General features: G+C 38.3%; 1 non-coding gene across 1 annotated transcript; it reads right to left on the bottom strand.

The window, feature by feature from the left end:
• Positions 1-3,915: 3,915 nt before the first annotated feature.
• On the bottom strand, positions 3,916-4,021 carry LOC122049942. Its single transcript, XR_006131180.1, has one exon. It is a non-coding gene; the product is annotated as a small nucleolar RNA R71 (small nucleolar RNA).
• Positions 4,022-7,696: the final 3,675 nt, after the last annotated feature.

Raw genomic sequence — 7,696 nt, 5'->3', positions numbered from 1 at the left:
GAAAGGGCCGGCCACACCCAAGGAAGAAAAGAGGGAGAAAAATAATAGAGTTGTTCATCATGAAGCCTCCTCTACCCCCTCTTTTATAATCCTTGGTCTTGGCAAATAAGAAAATTTAAATAAAAATTTCCTTAATTCCTTTGCCATGAAAAAGAAAAATTATTTTAATTAAAACAATTTCCTTTTTTTTTTAATTGCAATGGCCGGCCACCACTTTCCCCAAAACAAGGAGAGTTTTAATTAAAACAAAAATTAAAACTTCCTAATTTGTTTCTAGAAATTTATAAAAATTTCTCCAATAATTTTAATCCCTTCATGATTGGTTAATAAAAAGAAATTTTATAAATTAAAATCTTTCTTTTAAACATGTGGATAATTTCCAAAAAGAAAAGTTATCTCTAAAAATTAAAATATCCTTTCAATCTACAAATAAGGAAAGATATTAAATCTTTTCTTAATCTTTTGTAGAAACTAATAAAAGAGAATTTTTAATTTTCAAACTTTCTTTTAAATCATGAATATAATTAAAAGGAAAGTTTTTACCAAAATTAAAATCAACCTTTTAATCTACAAATAAGGAAAGAGATTTTAACTCTTCTCTTAATCTTTTGTAGAATCTTATAAAAGGAAAGATTTAAATTTTTAAACTCTCTTTTAAATTATATTATCCACATAAGAAAAATTTTAAAATTAAAATTCCTTTTTATTTTAATAGGGACGGCCACATGAATTCACCCATGAACATACCCATGGCCGGCCCTAGCTTGGTCTCCAAGCTAGCTTGGCCGGCCCCTATAGGATGGGTAAGAAGGTGGGTATAGTACTCTATAATTAAGAGACTACGATAGGGACCGAGAGGAGGAATTAGTTTTGGTCTCCCGATAAAATTAAGCATCCCGTGCTCGCCCCGAACACACAACTTAATTTTATCAATAATAATTCATTCCACTAGAGAACTATTATTGAACTACCGCACCAATCCCAATTACATTTTGGGCTCCTTCTTATTATGAGTGTGTTAGTCTCCCTGTGTTTAAGATAACAAATGTCCACTAATTAAGTAAGTTACTGACAACTCGCTTAATTAATATCTAGCTCCAAGAGTAGTACCACTCAACTTCATCGTAATGTCGGACTAAGTCCACCTGCAGGGTTTAACATGACAATCCTTATGAGCTCCTCTTGGGGGCATTCTCAACCTAGATCACTAGGACACAGTTTCCTTCTATAATCAACAACACACACTATAAGTGATATCATTTCCCAACTTATCGGGCTTATTGATTTATCGAACTAAATCTCACCCATTGATAAATTAAAGAAATAAATATCAAATATATGTGCTTGTTATTATATTAGGATTAAGAGCACACACACTTCCATAATAACTGAGGTCTTTGTTCCTTTATAAAGTCAGTATAAAAAGAACGACCTCAAATGGTCCTACTCAATACACCCTAAGTGTACTAGTGTAATTATATAGTTAAGATAAACTAATACCTAATTACACTACGACCTTCCAATGGTTTATTCCTTTCCATCTTGGTCGTGAGCTACTGTTTATAATTTATAAGGTACTGATAACATGATCTTCTGTGTGTGACACCACACACCATGTTATCTACAATATAAATTAATTGAACAACTACATTTATCACAAATGTAGACATTTGACCAATGTGATTCTTATTTCTAGATAAATGTTTATACCAAAAGCTAGGCTTTTAGTATACACTCTAACAGAAACAAAGGGAGAAAGCACCAGGCCGTGTACCTCACACGGCCCTGCACTGGTATGGAGTTCGGGCCGTGTGGAGTTTGGCACCAACAGAAGAGGAAGATGGCATGGCCGTGTGAACCTCACACGGCCGTGTCAAGATTTGAAGCCAACCAGAGCAGAAGCCTTACATGGCCGTGTGGATCTACACGGCCGTGTAAGGTTTCCAGAAACCAAGCAGGCTGTGGCCGTGTGAACCACACGGCCGTGTAGCATTTCCAGAGAGCAGAAGGGTCCTGGCCATGTGAGTCACACGGCCGTGCAGCTTTGGCAGAGAAGGAACTGGACATGGCCGTGTGAATCTCACACGGCCGTGTCACGGGGCCGTGTGGCGCCCGATTCCCTCCTCTATTTAAACCCTCCTTCATGAATTGAAAGGGGATCTCTCCCCCTTTGGGAGAAGGCAAGATTTGGTAGATTCCTCCCATTCTTGGGAGGATTTCTGGGCGATTCTAAGGGAGTTCTTGACGATTTCGACTCCGGAGCGAGGATTGGATCCGAAGACGAGGCTTCTTCGTAGATAAGTTTTCTCTTTCCCCCTTTTCTTGGTTTCTTGGATTGGGGATTTAAGAAATGCTTGTAATCTTCATTTCTTCGGATATTCTTCCTCGATTCATGGAGTAGATCTTGTATTCTAGGATTAAGGGAGTATTTGTATGATGGATTGATGTAATCTCTTATGGATTTGCCATTTTCTTGTTTCAATGACATTGTCTTGCTTGTATCAATTAAATCTTGAATGATTAATGGTGATTTGTGCTTAATTCTCATTCTTGATTGATTGTTTGGATTGCTTGTGGACTTTGTAAAGATAAACTCTCACTCGATCATCCGAGGGATCCACGTGACAGGTGCAAGCCCGTGTAAGGACGTTTGAGAGATAATCTTGAAGAGGAAATAGGAATATTCAAGAGAGTAGGATGGATTTTGTGATTAGTTTCTTGTATCTTGATAGATTAATAAGTTGTGAGCTTCTATGTTGATATCCGAGGAAGGCATAGTAATAGGTGCGCTTCTGTGTAAGGACAACGTAGGTTCACGTCTAATTGATCATATTTAGATACATTTCTCAGTCCTTAGCCGGTTATCTATTGCAAGAGAGAACCGGCAACTTTCTACAAGTGTTTGGCAATTGAGGGATAAGAATTGGTGAACCATTTACATTCAAGAAATCTTACAAAGAAACCGAAACTCCTAGAATCTCCCTTATCATAACCCAAAACACTAAACTCTTGTTTGTTAATCTATAATATTAGATTTGTTTACCTTCACTTTGCATTTGAAACGATTGGATAGTTGTTTAGCTAATTCGCATTGAGACATTTCTAGTGCTTATTCCAGTCCCTGTGGATACGATAATCTTTTATATTACTTGCGACATTTCCGTACACTTGCGGAGCGTGACAAGTTTTTGGCGTCGTTGCCGGGGACTACGCTATAACATTAGGAATTATCAATTGAGTTAGACTAAACATAACATTTGTTTTCCTTTCATATTGCATAGTTGTAACTAATCATTAGATTTCTGTTTTTATTTTCTTGTATAACTCTTACTTCTTGTTAATTCTTTTTGTACAAATTCAATTCTGCATTTTTGATTCTTTTATTTTTCTTTTTCTGTTGAATTGTCATTTGTTATCTTGTTCTTGTTTATGCGAAGATCTAACTTTGCAGGGGAATTTTTTCCTTTTGACCCTGAGATTGATAGAACTTTCCATAAAAGAAGAATTCTGCAAAGGCAAATTGAAGAACAGAACATTTGAACATGGCGAATAGACCACTCAAGGATTATGCAGCACCTTATGCAAGAGGTTTTCGATCTAGTATTTCAAGACCTCCAGTGGAAGCTAATAACTTTGAGATCAAAGCCGCAATTATATCTATGGTGCAGCAGAACCAATTTGGTGGAGGACCTCATGAAGACCCCAATCAACACTTAGAGGTCTTTTATGAAATATGTGGTACCATGAAAATGAATGGAGTTCCTTCAGAAGCAGTTAGATTGTTATTATTTGGGTTTTCCTTAAGAGATAGGGCAAAGCAATGGCTGAATTCTTTGGCCCCTAATAGCATCACCACTTGGGAGCAGTGTGAGCAACAGTTTCTTGATAAATTCTATCCACCGAGCAAAACAGCTCATATGAGGAATTTAATTGCAAGCTTCAAGCAAACTGACTCAGAATCTCTTTTTGAAGCATGGGATAGATATAATAGTATGCTCAGACAATGCCCACATCATGGGTTGGGAAGATGGTTAGTGTTGCACACTTTTTACAATGGTATCAACTATCATACCAAAGTGTCCCTTGATTCAGCTGCTGGAGGGGCACTTATGAATAAAAGTTTAGATGAAGCTGAAGAAATTATTGACAGTGTAGCACAAAATCATCATCAATGGGCAAATGAAAGAAGTGGTGGCTATTCTTCTGTAAACCCAACAATTAAAGCATCAGGGACGTTTGATGTAGATGCAGTCACTCTTTTGTCTGCAAAATTGGACGCTCTTACAAAGAAATTTGAAAATATGGGGACTAGTGCTAATATGGTCAATGCTATTAGTACATCTTGTGAAGTATGTGGGAGTTCAGAGCACTCAAATGACTCATGTCCATTGGGAGTTATCACTACACAAATCAATCAACTGGAACAATGTGATGCAATCGTGAGTTACAATCAAAGGCAGAATAACCCATACTCAAATACTTATAACCCTGGATGGAAGAGTCATCCCAATTTTTCTTACAGAAATAATCAAGATCAAGGACCATCTATGGGGGTAAGACCAAATTTTCAAGCTGGGCAACAAAATTTTCAACATCTATCTTCTCAAGGCTTACCAAAGTCAAATATTGAAAAGATGCTTGAAGAAATTATCTCAAGTCAGAATGAAATGAAGCAAGATTTAGCAAAGCTCATTCAGAGAATGGATAATTCTGATAAGCATCAAAAGATCCAGGATAGTCAAATTGCCCAACTAGCTTCCTCATCATCCAGAGCACCAGGACAACTTCCTGGAAAACCTGATGTGAATCCTATGGAGCATTGCAATAGAATTGAGCTTAGGAGCGGACGGATCTTGGGAGACTCCCAAGTGACCGCTTCAAAAGGGATACAAAAAGAAGAAGAGCTCTCTCCTCTTATACCAAATCAGATTCAAGCTAATGAGGAGAGTACCATTGAGGTTGAAGAGACTCTTCCACTGAACCATCAGAGCAAAGCTGTCCCTTTTCCTCAGAGACTTACAATGCTCAAGAAAGATGAAGAATTTGGCAAGTTTTTAGAAAAAGTTAAGGAAATTTGTGTAGAGGTACCTCTTATTGATGCTATTCTTCAAATGCCTAGATTTGCCAAATTCCTGAAGGATCTCATGTCAAACAAGAGAAGAAGGGGAGAGGTTGAGACAATTGCGCTTAGTGAGGAATGTAGTGCTATTTTGGAGAAGAACACTTCCCCAAAACTAAAGGACCCAGGGAGCTTTTATATTCCTTGCAACATAGGAAAAGAATTTTTTGAAAAAGCTTTTTGTGATTTGGGGGCAAGTGTTAGCCTCATTCCCTATTCAATTTGTAATAAATTAGGTCTCAAAAACATTAAACTTACTACTATGGCACTTCAACTTGCCGATCATTCCTGCAGGTACCCTTTGGGTATTATAGAAGATGTGCCAGTAGAGGTGGATGAGAATGTTATTCCCACAGATTTTGTCGTGTTGGACATGGAAGAGGACCCCAGGATTCCTATCATATTAGGAAGACCTTTCCTTGCTACAGCTGGAGCTATAATTGATGTCAAAAATCATAAGCTTTCTTTGGTAATTGGTAAGGAAAGGTTGGAATATGATCTATCTAATATCTCTAACCATGTCTCGTCTCTTTTAAATGCTTGTAGCAGGACAAGCATTTATAAACTTGAGGAATGGAATTTCCATCCTCATGGAAGGCCACCAAACGAAGGAGACAATGTGGTGGAAGATGTTGGGAGAAGATCTCCCAACAAAAACGAAAAGTATATCTGTCCTCCAAGGGTGAGGAAAAGAAGTGAATGATCAAGTTTGGTCGAGCTAAAGACCTTAAACAAGCGCTTCTTGGGAGGCAACCCAAGGGTTCTTTTAGTTAGTTTTGATTTGTATTTTAATTTCTTTTAGTTTGATGCATTCTTTTGATTTTGTTTTCAGGTTAGGTGCAAAACAGAGCCAGACCGTGTGCTATACACGGCCAGGTAAAGGTTGCAGAGAAGGGAAGTGCTTGGGCCGTGTCATCCAGACACGGCCGTGTGGGATCTCCCGAGGAGAAAAAGGTATAGGCCGTGTCCCAGACACGGCCGTGTAAAGAATCCCGAGAAGAAGGATGGAGAGGCCGTGTCCCAGACACGGCCGTGCGAAGAATCCAGAGAGGGAAGAGGGGGAGGCCGTGTGGATCTGCACGGCCCGTGTAGGAGAGTTATTAAAGTCTTCTTTCTACCTTACACGGCCAGATCTCGGCCGTGTTCCACACACCCCCAACTCTCCAAAACATATCTTTCTCTCCCGATCTCTTAAAAACTCCTCTCTAATCTCTCAAGATCTCTTAGATCCGATTCTCCTCCTTTCTAAGACTTGGACTTTTTGTTCTCCTAACCTAAGATCTTTGTTCTTTGAGTTCCATTTTTCCAACTCTAGATAATTCTTCCCCTATCTAAACTCATCAAGATGTCTAATATTTTGAAGAAACTTCACAAAGGAGGTGGTGGATCCAGTGGAGACAAAGAGAAGGAGCCATCAAGGGACAAAGGAAAACAACCAGTGAAGGGCAAAGGCAAAAGGACTTCACGCAACGAAGGTAATGACAATGAATTCAATATTGTGTTTAGAAATGATGATCAAGTAACTAGATTTGCAATTCTTGTCAATAGAAAGATAGTGTGTACTAGATATATGGACCCAACTGTTCTTGATATGCTTGGAATTAGGGAAGATATAGATTTGATGATTGGGTTTTTGAATTGGAGTGATATTATGTACACTCATTTGCCTACATATCCTCGTCTTGTTTTGGAATTTTTGAGTTCATTGGATGTCCATTTTACTAATGAAGATGATTATTTTGGAAAAATCTCTTTTAGACTAATGAATTAAGAATTTCTATGGGCATATAATGACTTTAATTCTTGTTTTGGATTAACCACCGGTAGCCCTCGTAGGTTTGATCCAAGGTTTAATTGGAATCATTTTTGGAATGCAATAACTGGGTTAGATCAACCTTATGAGCCTTCAAGAGCTAAGGCCTCCCATATGCAAAACCCCATCTTTAGGTATCTACATAGAGTCATGGGTAAAACTATTTTTGGTAGGGGAGAGAGTGATGGGGTGGTTAAAAAGATAGAGCTTTATGCTTTATGGGTTATGCTTTATAAGGTTGAATTTGATTCTGGTTTTCATTTTGTTCAAACCTTATTAAGATCTGCTAGGGCATCATCGGGATCAATTGTTTTTGGTGGTTTGATTACCCGAATAGCTTATAATTTAAATCTTGATGTTGATGGGTTGGAAATAATTCATGGTAATGACATGATTGACATTGATGCATGTCTTGCTATGAAAATGATCGTTCGGGATGAGAATGGTTTCGCGTTTCCTAGGAGGAGTGGTTCTCCTTTACCCCTTCCTTTTCCTGAACGAACTACTATTCGTAACCCGGCTAATTGGGTAATTTCTGAGTTAGATTTTGAGGATAACCCTTCTATACCTGGAGACACTGAGCCACATCATGAGCCCTCGTCATATGGACACCCGCAGCCTTCTAGTTTTATAGAGCCCGCTAGGCATTCTTTTGCATATGGCACGGGATCTTCTAGGTTTGATTTTTCAGATTTTCATACGTCTCTAGAATCACTTCATGAGAAGCAAGATTCCCAACGAAAAATGTTGGAGGGGCGCTTCTC

This window comes from Zingiber officinale, chromosome 2B (genome assembly GCF_018446385.1).
Source record: "Zingiber officinale cultivar Zhangliang chromosome 2B, Zo_v1.1, whole genome shotgun sequence".
Lineage (NCBI taxonomy): Eukaryota > Viridiplantae > Streptophyta > Magnoliopsida > Zingiberales > Zingiberaceae > Zingiber > Zingiber officinale.
This window is presented reverse-complemented; position numbering and strand designations above follow the sequence as displayed.